Here is a 15,021-nt window from a genome sequence, read left to right on the forward strand (position 1 = left end):
AAAACCCACTTTTCGCACATGTGTTAGTGAAGGAAACCACTTTTGCACTTGTATTAGTGTGGAAAAACCACTTTTCGCACTTGTGTTAGTGTTGAAAAAACACTTTTCGCACTTGTGTTGGTGCAGGAAACCACTTTTCGCACTTGTGTTAGTGTTGAAAAACCACTTTTCGCACTTGTATTGGTGCAGGAAAACCACTTTTGCACTTGTACTAGTGTGGAAAAACCACTTTTTCGCACTTGTGTTAGTGTTGAAAAAACCACTTTTCGCACTTGTGTTGGTGCAGTAAACCACTTTTGCACTTGTATTAGTGTGGAAAAAACACTTTTTGCACTTGTGATAGTGTTGAAAAACCACTTTTCGCACTTGTGTTAGTGTTGAACAAACCACTTTTCACACTTGTGTTGGTGCAGGAAATCACTTTTGCACTAGTATTAGTGTGGAAAAACCACTTTTCACACTTGTGTTAGTGTTGAAAAACCACTTTTCGCACTTGTGTTAGTGTTGAAAAACCACTTTTCGCACTTGTGTTGGTGCAGGAAACCACTTTTGCACTTGCATTAGTGTGGAAAAACCACTTTTCGCACTTGTGTTAGTGTTGAAAAACCACTTTTCGCACATGTGTTATTAAGAAAACCACTTTTCGCACTTGTGTTGGTGCAGGAAACCACTTTTGCACTTGTATTAGTGTGGAAAAACTACTTTTCGCACTTGTGTTCGTGTTGAAAAAACACTTTTCACACTTGTGTTGATGCCGGGAACCACTTTTCGTACTTGTATTTGTGTGGAAAAACCACTTTACGCACTTGTGTTGGTGTAGGAAACCACTTTTCGCACTTGTATTAGTGTTGAAACTCACTTTTCGCAATTGTGTTGGTGTAGGAAACCACATTTCGCACTTGTGTTATTGTGGCAAACCCACTTTGTGCACTTGTGTTGGTGTAGGAAACCACTTTTCACACTTGTGTTGGTGAAGGAAACCACTTTTCGCACTTGTGTTGGTGGAGGAAACCACTTTTCACACTTGTATTAGTGTTGAAAACTCCCTTTTCGCAATTGTGTTGGTGTAGGAAACCACTTTTCGCACTTGTGTTTGCATAGGAAACCACTTTTCGCACATGTGCTGGTGAAGGTAACCACTTTTCGCACTTGTGTTATTGTGGAAAACCCACTTTTCGTACTTGTGTTGGTGTTGAAAAAACACTTTTCGCACTTGTGTTGGTGTAGGAACCCACTTTTTGCATTTGTATTAGTGTGGAAAAACCACTTTTCGCACTTGTTTTGGTGCAGGGAACCACTTTTTACACTTGTGTTATTGTTGGAAAACCAAGTTTCGCACTTGTGTTGGTATAGGAAACCACTTTTAGCACTTGTATTAGTGTAGAAAAACCACTTTTCGCACTTGTGATAGTGTTGAAAAACCACTTTTCGCACTTGTGTTAGTGTTGAAAAACCACTTTTCGCACTTGTGTTAGTGTTGAAAAACCACTTTTCGCACTTGTGTTGGTGCAGGAAACCACTTTTGCACTTGTATTAGTGCGGAAAAAACACTTTTTGCACTTGTGGTTGTGTTGAAAAACCACTTTTCGCACTTGTGTTAGTGTTGAAGAACCACTTTTCGCACTTGTGTTGGTGCAGGAAACCACTTTCGCACTTGTGTTAGTGTTGAAAACCCACTTTTCGCACATGTGTTAGTGTGGAAAAACCACGTTTCGCACTTGTGTTAGTGTTGAAAAACCACTTTTCGCACTTGTGTTGGTGCAGGACACCACTTTTGCACTTGTAATAGTGTGGAAAAAACACTTTTTGCACTTGTGATAGTGTTGAAAAACCACTTTTCGCACTTGTGTTAGTGTTGAACAAACCACTTTTCACACTTGTGTTGGTGCAGGAAATCACTTTTGCACTAGTATTAGTGTGGAAAAACCACTTTTCGCACTTGTGTTGGTGTTGAAAAACCACTTTTCGCACTGGTGTTGGTGAAGGAAACCAGTTTTCGCACTTGTGTTAGTGTTGAAAACCCACTTTTCGCACATGTGTTAGTGAAGGAAACCACTTTTCACACTTGTGTTAATGTTGAAAACCCACTTTTCGCACATGTGTTAGTGAAGGAAACCACTTTTGCACTTGTATTAGTGTGGAAAAACCACTTTTCGCACTTGTGTTAGTGTTGAAAAAACACTTTTCGCACTTGTGTTGGTGCAGGAAACCACTTTTCGCACTTGTGTTAGTGTTGAAAAACCACTTTTCGCACTTGTATTGGTGCAGGAAACCACTTTTGCACTTGTATTAGTGTGGAAAAACCACTTTTCGCACTTGTGTTAGTGTTGAAAAACCACTTTTCGCACTTGTGTTGGTGCAGTAAACCACTTTTGCACTTGTATTAGTGTGGAAAAAACACTTTTTGCACTTGTGATAGTGTTGAAAAACCACTTTTCGCACTTGTGTTAGTGTTGAACAAACCACTTTTCACACTTGTGTTGGTGCAGGAAATCACTTTTGCACTAGTATTAGTGTGGAAAAACCACTTTTCACACTTGTGTTAGTGTTGAAAAACCACTTTTCGCACTTGTGTTAGTGTTGAAAAACCACTTTTCGCACTTGTGTTGGTGCAGGAAACCACTTTTGCACTTGCATTAGTGTGGAAAAACCACTTTTCGCACTTGTGTTAGTGTTGAAAAACCACTTTTCACACATGTGTTTTTTAAGAAAACCACTTTTCGCACTTGTGTTGGTGCAGGAAACCACTTTTGCACTTGTATTAGTGTGGAAAAACTACTTTTCGCACTTGTGTTCGTGTTGAAAAAACACTTTTCACACTTGTGTTGATGCCGGGAACCACTTTTCGTACTTGTATTTGTGTGGAAAAACCACTTTACGCACTTGTGTTGGTGTAGGAAACCACTTTTCGCACTTGTATTAGTGTTGAAAACTCACTTTTCGCAATTGTGTTGGTGTAGGAAACCACATTTCGCACTTGTGTTATTGTGGCAAACCCACTTTGTGCACTTGTGTTGGTGTAGGAAACCACTTTTCACACTTGTGTTGGTGAAGGAAACCACTTTTCGCACTTGTGTTGGTGGAGGAAACCACTTTTCACACTTGTATTAGTGTTGAAAACTCCCTTTTCGCAATTGTGTTGGTGTAGGAAACCACTTTTCGCACTTGTGTTTGCATAGGAAACCACTTTTCGCACATGTGCTGGTGAAGGTAACCACTTTTCGCACTTGTGTTATTGTGGAAAACCCACTTTTCGTACTTGTGTTGGTGTTGAAAAAACACTTTTCGCACTTGTGTTGGTGTAGGAACCCACTTTTTGCATTTGTATTAGTGTGGAAAAACCACTTTTCGCACTTGTTTTGGTGCAGGGAACCACTTTTTACACTTGTGTTATTGTTGGAAAACCAAGTTTCGCACTTGTGTTGGTATAGGAAACCACTTTTAGCACTTGTATTAGTGTAGAAAAACCACTTTTCGCACTTGTGATAGTGTTGAAAAACCACTTTTCGCACTTGTGTTAGTGTTGAAAAACCACTTTTCGCACTTGTGTTGGTGCAGGAAACCACTTTTGCACTTGTATTAGTGCGGAAAAAACACTTTTTGCACTTGTGGTTGTGTTGAAAAACCACTTTTCGCACTTGTGTTAGTGTTGAAGAACCACTTTTCGCACTTGTGTTGGTGCAGGAAACCACTTTCGCACTTGTGTTAGTGTTGAAAACCCACTTTTCGCACATGTGTTAGTGTTGAAAAACCACTTTTCGCACTTGTGTTGGTGCAGGAAACCACTTTTGCACTTGTATTAGTGTGGAAAAACCACTTTTCGCACTTGTGTTAGTGTTGAAAAACCACTTTTCGCACTTGTGTTAGTGTTGAAAAACCACTTTTTGCACTTGTGTTGGTGCAGGAAACGACTTTTGCACTTGTATTAGTGCGGAAAAAACACTTTTTGCACTTGTGATTGTGTTGAAAAACCACTTTTCGCCCTTGTGTTAGTGTTGAAGAACCACTTTTCGCACTTGTGTTGGTGGAGGAAACCACTTTCACACTTGTGTTAGTGTTGAAAACCCACTTTTCGCACATGGGTTAGTGTTGAAAAACCACTTTTCGCACTTGTGTTGGTGCAGAAAACCACTTTTGCACTTGTATTAGTGTGGAAAAAACACTTTTGCACTTGTGATAGTGTTGAAAAACCACTTTTCGCACTTGTGTTAGTGTTGAAAAACCACTTTTCGCACTTGTGTTGGTGCAGGAAACCACTTTTGCACTTGTATTAGTGTGGAAAAAACACTTTTTACACTTGTGATAGTGTTGAAAAACCACTTTTCGCACTTGTGTTAGTGTTGAAAAACCACTTTTCGCACTTGTGTTGGTGCAGGAAACCACTTTTGCACTTGTGTTAGTGTGGAAAAACCACTTTTCGCACTTGTGTTAGTGTTGAAAAACCACTTTTCGCACTTGTGTTGGTGCAGGACACCACTTTTGCACTTGTATTAGTGTGGAAAAACCACTTTTCGCACTTGTGTTAGTGTTGAAACACGACTTTTCACACATGTGTTATTAAAGGAAACCACTTTTCGCACTTGTGTTGGTGCAGGAAACCACTTTAGCACTTGTATTAGTATGGAAAAACCACTTTTCGCACTTGTGTTGGTGTTGAAAAACCACTTTTCGCACTGGTGTTGGTGAAGGAAACCACTTTTCGCACTTGTGTTAGTGTTGAAAACCCACTTTTCGCACATGTGTTAGTGAAGGAAACCACTTTTCACACTTCTGTTAGTGTTGAAAACCCACTTTTCGCACATGTGTTAGTGAAGGAAACCACTTTTGCACTTGTATTAGTGCGGAAAAAACACTTTTTGCACTTGTGATTGTGTTGAAAAACCACTTTTCGCACTTGTGTTAGTGTTGAAGAACCACTTTTCGCACTTGTGTTGGTGCAGGAAACCACTTTCGCACTTGTGTTAGTGTTGAAAACCCACTTTTCGCACATGTGTTAGTGTTGAAAAACCACTTTTCGCACTTGTGTTGGTGCAGAAAACCACTTTTGCACTTGTATTAGTGTGGAAAAAACACTTTTGCACTTGTGATAGTGTTGAAAAACCACTTTTCGCACTTGTGTTAGTGTTGAAAAACCACTTTACGCACTTGTGTTGGTGCAGGAAACCACTTTTGCACTTGTATTAGTGTGGAAAAAACACTTTTTACACTTGTGATAGTGTTGAAAAACCACTTTTCACACTTGTGTTAGTGTTGAAAAACCACTTTTCGCACTTGAGTTGGTGCAGGAAACCACTTTTGCACTTGTGTTAGTGTGGAAAAACCACGTTTCGCACTTGTGTTAGTGTTGAAAAACCACTTTTCGCACTTGTGTTGGTGCAGGACACCAGTTTTGCACTTGTAATAGTGTGGAAAACCACTTTTCGCACTTGTGTTAGTGTTGAAAAACCACTTTTCACACATGTGTTATTAAAGGAAACCACTTTTCGCACTTGTGTTGGTGCAGGAAACCACTGTAGCACTTGTATTAGTATGGAAAAACCACTTTTCGCACTTGTGTTGGTGTTGAAAAACCACTTTTCGCACTGGTGTTGGTGAAGGAAACCAGTTTTCGCACTTGTGTTAGTGTTGAAAACCCACTTTTCGCACATGTGTTAGTGAAGGAAACCACTTTTCACACTTGTGTTAGTGTGAAAACCCACTTTTCGCACATGTGTTAGTGAAGGAAACCACTTTTGCACTTGTATTAGTGTGGAAAAAACACTTTTCGCACTTGTGTTAGTGTTGAAAAAACACTTTTCACACTTGTGTTGGTGCAGGAAACCACTTTTCGCACTTGTGTTAGTGTTGAAAAACCACTTTTCGCACTTGTATTGGTGCAGGAAACCACTTTTGCACTTGTATTAGTGTGGAAAAACCACTTTTCGCACTTGTGTTAGTGTTGAAAAACCACTTTTCGCACTTGTGTTGGTGCAGTAAACCACTTTTGCACTTGTATTAGTGTGGAAAAAACACTTTTTGCACTTGTGATAGTGTTGAAAAACCACTTTTCGCACTTGTGTTAGTGTTGAACAAACCACTTTTCACACTTGTGTTGGTGCAGGAAATCACTTTTGCACTAGTATTACTGTGGAAAAACCACTTTTCGCACTTGTGTTAGTGTTGAAAAACCACTTTTCGCACTTGTGTTAGTGTTGAAAAACCACTTTTCGCACTTGTGTTGGTGCAGGAAACCACTTTTGCACTTGCATTAGTGTGGAAAAACCACTTTTTGCACTTGTGTTAGTGTTGAAAAACCACTTTTCGCACATGTGTTATTAAAGAAAACCACTTTTCGCACTTGTGTTGGTGCAGGAAACCACTTTTGCACTTGTATTAGTGTGGAAAAACTACTTTTCGCACTTGTGTTCGTGTTGAAAAAACACTTTTCACACTTGTGTTGATGCCGGGAACCACTTTTCGTACTTGTATTTGTGTGGAAAAACCACTTTACGCACTTGTGTTGGTGTAGGAAACCACTTTTCGCACTTGTATTAGTGTTGAAAACTCACTTTTCGCAATTGTGTTGGTGCAGGAAACCACTTTTGCACTTGCATTAGTGTGGAAAAAACCACTTTTCGCACTTGTGTTAGTGTTGAAAAACCACTTTTCGCACATGTGTTATTAAAGAAAACCACTTTTCGCACTTGTGTTGGTGCAGGAAACCACTTTTGCACTTGTATTAGTGTGGAAAAACTACTTTTCGCACTTGTGTTCATGTTGAAAAAACACTTTTCGCACTTGTGTTGGTGCAGGAAACCACTTTTGCACTTGTATTAGTGTGGAAAAACTACTTTTCGCACTTGTGTTCGTGTTGAAAAAACACTTTTCGCACTTGTGTTGATGCCGGGAACCACTTTTCGTACTTGTATTTGTGTGGAAAAACCACTTTACGCACTTGTGTTGGTGTAGGAAACCACTTTTCGCACTTGTATTAGTGTTGAAAACTCACTTTTCGCAATTGTGTTGGTGTAGGAAACCACATTTCGCACTTGTGTTATTGTGGCAAACCCACTTTGTGCACTTGTGTTGGTGTAGGAAACCACTTTTCACACTTGTGTTGGTGAAGGAAACTACTTTTCGCACTTGTGTTGGTGGAGGAAACCACTTTTCACACTTGTATTAGTGTTGAAAACTCCCTTTTCGCAATTGTGTTGGTGTAGGAAACCACTTTTCGCACTTGTGTTTGCATAGGAAACCACTTTTCGCACATGTGCTGGTGAAGGTAACCACTTTTCGCACTTGTGTTATTGTGGAAAACCCACTTTTCGTACTTGTGTTGGTGTTGAAAAAACACTTTTCGCACTTGTGTTGGTGTAGGAACCCACTTTTTGCATTTGTATTAGTGTGGAAAAACCACTTTTCGCACTTGTTTTGGTGCAGGGAACCACTTTTTACACTTGTGTTAGTGTTGGAAAACCAAGTTTCGCACTTGTGTTGGTATAGGAAACCACTTTTAGCACTTGTATTAGTGTAGAAAAACCACTTTTCGCACTTGTGATAGTGTTGAAAAACCACTATTCGCACTTGTGTTAGTGTTGAAAAACCACTTTTCGCACTTGTGTTAGTGTTTAAAAACCACTTTTCGCACTTGTGTTGGTGCAGGAAACCACTTTTGCACTTGTATTAGTGTGGAAAAACCACTTTTCGCATTTGTGTTAGTGTTGAAAAACCACTTTTCGCACTTGTGTTAGTGTTGAAAAACCACTTTTCGCACTTGTGTTGGTGCAGGAAACCACTTTTAGCACTTGTATTAGTGCAGAAAAACCACTTTTCACACTTGTATTAGTGTGGAAAAACCACTTTTCGCACTGTTGTTGGTGTCATAAACCACTTTTCGCACTTGTGTTAGTGTTGAAAAACCACTTTTCACACTTGTGTTGGTGGAGGAAACCACTTTTCTCACTTGTGTTAGTGTTGAAAAACCAATTTTTGCACTTGTGTTGGTGTAGGAAACCACTTTTCGTACTTGTATTAGTGTGGAAAAAACACTTTTCACACTTGTGTTGGTGTAGGAACCCACTTTTCGCACTTGTGTTTGCATAGGAAACCACTTTTCGCACATGTGCTGGTGAAGGAAACCACTTTTCACCCTTGTGTTAGTGTTGAAAAACCACTTTTCGCACTTGTGTTGGTGCAGGAAACCACTTTTGCACTTGTATTAGTGTGGATAAAACACTTTTTGCACTTGTGATAGTGTTGAAAAACCACTTTTCGCACTTGTGTTAGTGTTGAAAAACCACTTTTCGCACTTGTGTTGGTGCAGGAAACCACTTTTGCACTTGTATTAGTGTGGATAAAACACTTTTTGCACTTGTGATAGTGTTGAAAAACCACTTTTCGCACTTGTGTTAGTGTTGAAAAACCACTTTTCGCACTTGTATTGGTGCAGGAAACCACTTTTGCACTTGTATTAGTGTTGAAAAACCACTTTTCGCACTTGTGTTAGTGTTGAAAAACCACTTTTCGCACTTGTGTTGGTGCAGGAAACCACTTTTGCACTTGCATTAGTGTGGAAAAAACCACTTTTCGCACTTGTGTTAGTGTTGAAAAACCACTTTTCGCACATGTGTTATTAAAGAAAACCACTTTTCGCACTTGTGTTGGTGCAGGAAACCACTTTTGCACTTGTATTAGTGTGGAAAAACTACTTTTCGCACTTGTGTTCGTGTTGAAAAAACACTTTTCGCACTTGTGTTGATGCCGGGAACCACTTTTCGTACTTGTATTTGTGTGGAAAAACCACTTTACGCACTTGTGTTGGTGTAGGAAACCACTTTTCGCACTTGTATTAGTGTTGAAAACTCACTTTTCGCAATTGTGTTGGTGTAGGAAACCACATTTCGCACTTGTGTTATTGTGGCAAACCCACTTTGTGCACTTGTGTTGGTGTAGGAAACCACTTTTCACGCTTGTGTTGGTGAAGGAAACTACTTTTCGCACTTGTGTTGGTGGAGGAAACCACTTTTCACACTTGTATTAGTGTTGAAAACTCCCTTTTCGCAATTGTGTTGGTGTAGGAAACCACTTTTCGCACTTGTGTTTGCATAGGAAACCACTTTTCGCACATGTGCTGGTGAAGGTAACCACTTTTCGCACTTGTGTTATTGTGGAAAACCCACTTTTCGTACTTGTGTTGGTGTTGAAAAAACACTTTTCGCACTTGTGTTGGTGTAGGAACCCACTTTTTGCATTTGTATTAGTGTGGAAAAACCACTTTTCGCACTTGTTTTGGTGCAGGGAACCACTTTTTACACTTGTGTTAGTGTTGGAAAACCAAGTTTCGCACTTGTGTTGGTATAGGAAACCACTTTTAGCACTTGTATTAGTGTAGAAAAACCACTTTTCGCACTTGTGATAGTGTTGAAAAACCACTATTCGCACTTGTGTTAGTGTTGAAAAACCACTTTTCGCACTTGTGTTAGTGTTTAAAAACCACTTTTCGCACTTGTGTTGGTGCAGGAAACCACTTTTGCACTTGTATTAGTGTGGAAAAACCACTTTTCGCATTTGTGTTAGTGTTGAAAAACCACTTTTCGCACTTGTGTTAGTGTTGAAAAACCACTTTTCGCACTTGTGTTGGTGCAGGAAACCACTTTTAGCACTTGTATTAGTGCAGAAAAACCACTTTTCACACTTGTATTAGTGTGGAAAAACCACTTTTCGCACTGTTGTTGGTGTCATAAACCACTTTTTGCACTTGTGTTAGTGTTGAAAAACCACTTTTCACACTTGTGTTGGTGGAGGAAACCACTTTTCTCACTTGTGTTAGTGTTGAAAAACCAATTTTTGCACTTGTGTTGGTGTAGGAAACCACTTTTCGTACTTGTATTAGTGTGGAAAAAACACTTTTCACACTTGTGTTGGTGTAGGAACCCACTTTTCGCACTTGTGTTTGCATAGGAAACCACTTTTCGCACATGTGCTGGTGAAGGAAACCACTTTTCACCCTTGTGTTAGTGTTGAAAAACCACTTTTCGCACTTGTGTTGGTGCAGGAAACCACTTTTGCACTTGTATTAGTGTGGATAAAACACTTTTTGCACTTGTGATAGTGTTGAAAAACCACTTTTCGCACTTGTGTTAGTGTTGAAAAACCACTTTTCGCACTTGTGTTAGTGTTGAAAAACCACTTTTCGCACTTGTGTTGGTGCAGGAAACCACTTTTGCACTTGTGTTAGTGTGGAAAAACCACTTTTCGCACTTGTGTTAGTGTTGAAAAACCACTTTTCGCACTTGTGTTGGTGCAGGACACCACTTTTGCACTTGTATTAGTGTGGAAAAACCACTTTTCGCACTTGTGTTAGTGTTGAAACACGACTTTTCACACATGTGTTATTAAAGGAAACCACTTTTCGCACTTGTGTTGGTGCAGGAAACCACTTTAGCACTTGTATTAGTATGGAAAAACCACTTTTCGCACTTGTGTTGGTGTTGAAAAACCACTTTTCGCACTGGTGTTGGTGAAGGAAACCACTTTTCGCACTTGTGTTAGTGTTGAAAACCCACTTTTCGCACATGTGTTAGTGAAGGAAACCACTTTTCACACTTGTGTTAGTGTTGAAAACCCACTTTTCGCACATGTGTTAGTGAAGGAAACCACTTTTGCACTTGTATTAGTGTGGATAAAACACTTTTTGCACTTGTGATAGTGTTGAAAAACCACTTTTCGCACTTGTGTTAGTGTTGAAAAACCACTTTTCGCACTTGTGTTAGTGTTGAAAAACCACTTTTCGCACTTGTGTTGGTGCAGGAAACCACTTTTGCACTTGTGTTAGTGTGGAAAAACCACTTTTCGCACTTGTGTTAGTGTTGAAAAACCACTTTTCGCACTTGTGTTGGTGCAGGACACCACTTTTGCACTTGTATTAGTGTGGAAAAACCACTTTTCGCACTTGTGTTAGTGTTGAAACACGACTTTTCACACATGTGTTATTAAAGGAAACCACTTTTCGCACTTGTGTTGGTGCAGGAAACCACTTTAGCACTTGTATTAGTATGGAAAAACCACTTTTCGCACTTGTGTTGGTGTTGAAAAACCACTTTTCGCACTGGTGTTGGTGAAGGAAACCACTTTTCGCACTTGTGTTAGTGTTGAAAACCCACTTTTCGCACATGTGTTAGTGAAGGAAACCACTTTTCACACTTGTGTTAGTGTTGAAAACCCACTTTTCGCACATGTGTTAGTGAAGGAAACCACTTTTGCACTTGTATTAGTGCGGAAAAAACACTTTTTGCACTTGTGATTGTGTTGAAAAACCACTTTTCGCACTTGTGTTAGTGTTGAAGAACCACTTTTCGCACTTGTGTTGGTGCAGGAAACCACTTTCGCACTTGTGTTAGTGTTGAAAACCCACTTTTCGCACATGTGTTAGTGTTGAAAAACCACTTTTCGCACTTGTGTTGGTGCAGAAAACCACTTTTGCACTTGTATTAGTGTGGAAAAAACACTTTTGCACTTGTGATAGTGTTGAAAAACCACTTTTCGCACTTGTGTTAGTGTTGAAAAACCACTTTACGCACTTGTGTTGGTGCAGGAAACCACTTTTGCACTTGTATTAGTGTGGAAAAAACACTTTTTACACTTGTGATAGTGTTGAAAAACCACTTTTCACACTTGTGTTAGTGTTGAAAAACCACTTTTCGCACTTGAGTTGGTGCAGGAAACCACTTTTGCACTTGTGTTAGTGTGGAAAAACCACGTTTCGCACTTGTGTTAGTGTTGAAAAACCACTTTTTGCACTTGTGTTGGTGCAGGACACCACTTTTGCACTTGTAATAGTGTGGAAAACCACTTTTCGCACTTGTGTTAGTGTTGAAAAACCACTTTTCACACATGTGTTATTAAAGGAAACCACTTTTCACACTTGTGTTGGTGCAGGAAACCACTGTAGCACTTGTATTAGTATGGAAAAACCACTTTTCGCACTTGTGTTGGTGTTGAAAAACCACTTTTCGCACTGGTGTTGGTGAAGGAAACCAGTTTTCGCACTTGTGTTAGTGTTGAAAACCCACTTTTCGCACATGTGTTAGTGAAGGAAACCACTTTTCACACTTGTGTTAGTGTGAAAACCCACTTTTCGCACATGTGTTAGTGAAGGAAACCACTTTTGCACTTGTATTAGTGTGGAAAAAACACTTTTCGCACTTGTGTTAGTGTTGAAAAAACACTTTTCGCACTTGTGTTGGTGCAGGAAACCACTTTTCGCACTTGTGTTAGTGTTGAAAAACCACTTTTCGCACTTGTATTGGTGCAGGAAACCACTTTTGCACTTGTATTAGTGTGGAAAAACCACTTTTCGCACTTGTGTTAGTGTTGAAAAACCACTTTTCGCACTTGTGTTGGTGCAGTAAACCACTTTTGCACTTGTATTAGTGTGGAAAAAACACTTTTTGCACTTGTGATAGTGTTGAAAAACCACTTTTCGCACTTGTGTTAGTGTTGAACAAACCACTTTTCACACTTGTGTTGGTGCAGGAAATCACTTTTGCACTAGTATTAGTGTGGAAAAACCACTTTTTGCACTTGTGTTAGTGTTGAAAAACCACTTTTCGCACTTGTGTTAGTGTTGAAAAACCACTTTTCGCACTTGTGTTGGTGCAGGAAACCACTTTTGCACTTGCATTAGTGTGGAAAAACCACTTTTCGCACTTGTGTTAGTGTTGAAAAACCACTTTTCGCACATGTGTTATTAAAGAAAACCACTTTTCGCACTTGTGTTGGTGCAGGAAACCACTTTTGCACTTGTATTAGTGTGGAAAAACTACTTTTCGCACTTGTGTTCGTGTTGAAAAAACACTTTTCACACTTGTGTTGATGCCGGGAACCACTTTTCGTACTTGTATTTGTGTGGAAAAACCACTTTACGCACTTGTGTTGGTGTAGGAAACCACTTTTCGCACTTGTATTAGTGTTGAAAACTCACTTTTCGCAATTGTGTTGGTGCAGGAAACCACTTTTGCACTTGCATTAGTGTGGAAAAAACCACTTTTCGCACTTGTGTTAGTGTTGAAAAACCACTTTTCGCACATGTGTTATTAAAGAAAACCACTTTTCGCACTTGTGTTGGTGCAGGAAACCACTTTTGCACTTGTATTAGTGTGGAAAAACTACTTTTCGCACTTGTGTTCGTGTTGAAAAAACACTTTTCGCACTTGTGTTGGTGCAGGAAACCACTTTTGCACTTGTATTAGTGTGGAAAAACTACTTTTCGCACTTGTGTTCGTGTTGAAAAAACACTTTTCGCACTTGTGTTGATGCCGGGAACCACTTTTCGTACTTGTATTTGTGTGGAAAAACCACTTTACGCACTTGTGTTGGTGTAGGAAACCACTTTTCGCACTTGTATTAGTGTTGAAAACTCACTTTTCGCAATTGTGTTGGTGTAGGAAACCACATTTCGCACTTGTGTTATTGTGGCAAACCCACTTTGTGCACTTGTGTTGGTGTAGGAAACCACTTTTCACACTTGTGTTGGTGAAGGAAACTACTTTTCGCACTTGTGTTGGTGGAGGAAACCACTTTTCACACTTGTATTAGTGTTGAAAACTCCCTTTTCGCAATTGTGTTGGTGTAGGAAACCACTTTTCGCACTTGTGTTTGCATAGGAAACCACTTTTCGCACATGTGCTGGTGAAGGTAACCACTTTTCGCACTTGTGTTATTGTGGAAAACCCACTTTTCGTACTTGTGTTGGTGTTGAAAAAACACTTTTCGCACTTGTGTTGGTGTAGGAACCCACTTTTTGCATTTGTATTAGTGTGGAAAAACCACTTTTCGCACTTGTTTTGGTGCAGGGAACCACTTTTTACACTTGTGTTAGTGTTGGAAAACCAAGTTTCGCACTTGTGTTGGTATAGGAAACCACTTTTAGCACTTGTATTAGTGTAGAAAAACCACTTTTCGCACTTGTGATAGTGTTGAAAAACCACTATTCGCACTTGTGTTAGTGTTGAAAAACCACTTTTCGCACTTGTGTTAGTGTTTAAAAACCACTTTTCGCACTTGTGTTGGTGCAGGAAACCACTTTTGCACTTGTATTAGTGTGGAAAAACCACTTTTCGCATTTGTGTTAGTGTTGAAAAACCACTTTTCGCACTTGTGTTAGTGTTGAAAAACCACTTTTCGCACTTGTGTTGGTGCAGGAAACCACTTTTAGCACTTGTATTAGTGCAGAAAAACCACTTTTCACACTTGTATTAGTGTGGAAAAACCACTTTTCGCACTGTTGTTGGTGTCATAACCCACTTTTCGCACTTGTGTTAGTGTTGAAAAAACACTTTTCACACTTGTGTTGGTGGAGGAAACCACTTTTCTCACTTGTGTTAGTGTTGAAAAACCAATTTTTGCACTTGTGTTGGTGTAGGAAACCACTTTTCGTACTTGTATTAGTGTGGAAAAAACACTTTTTACACTTGTGTTGGTGTAGGAACCCACTTTTCGCACTTGTGTTTGCATAGAAAACCACTTTTCGCACATGTGCTGGTGAAGGAAACCACTTTTCACCCTTGTGTTAGTGTTGAAAAACCACTTTTCGCACTTGTGTTGGTGCAGGAAACCACTTTTGCACTTGTATTAGTGTGGATAAAACACTTTTTGCACTTGTGATAGTGTTGAAAAACCACTTTTCGCACTTGTGTTAGTGTTGAAAAACCACTTTTCGCACTTGTGTTGGTGCAGGAAACCACTTTTGCACTTGTATTAGTGTGGATAAAACACTTTTTGCACTTGTGATAGTGTTGAAAAACCACTTTTCGCACTTGTGTTAGTGTTGAAAAACCACTTTTCGCACTTGTATTGGTGCAGGAAACCACTTTTGCACTTGTATTAGTGTTGAAAAACCACTTTTCGCACTTGTGTTAGTGTTGAAAAACCACTTTTCGCACTTGTGTTGGTGCAGGAAACCACTTTTGCACTTGCATTAGTGTGGAAAAAACCACTTTTCGCACTTGTGTTAGTGTTGAAAAACCACTTTTCGCACATGTG

This window comes from Myxine glutinosa, chromosome 4 (genome assembly GCF_964187855.1).
Source record: "Myxine glutinosa chromosome 4, kmMyxGlut1.1, whole genome shotgun sequence".
Lineage (NCBI taxonomy): Eukaryota > Metazoa > Chordata > Myxini > Myxiniformes > Myxinidae > Myxine > Myxine glutinosa.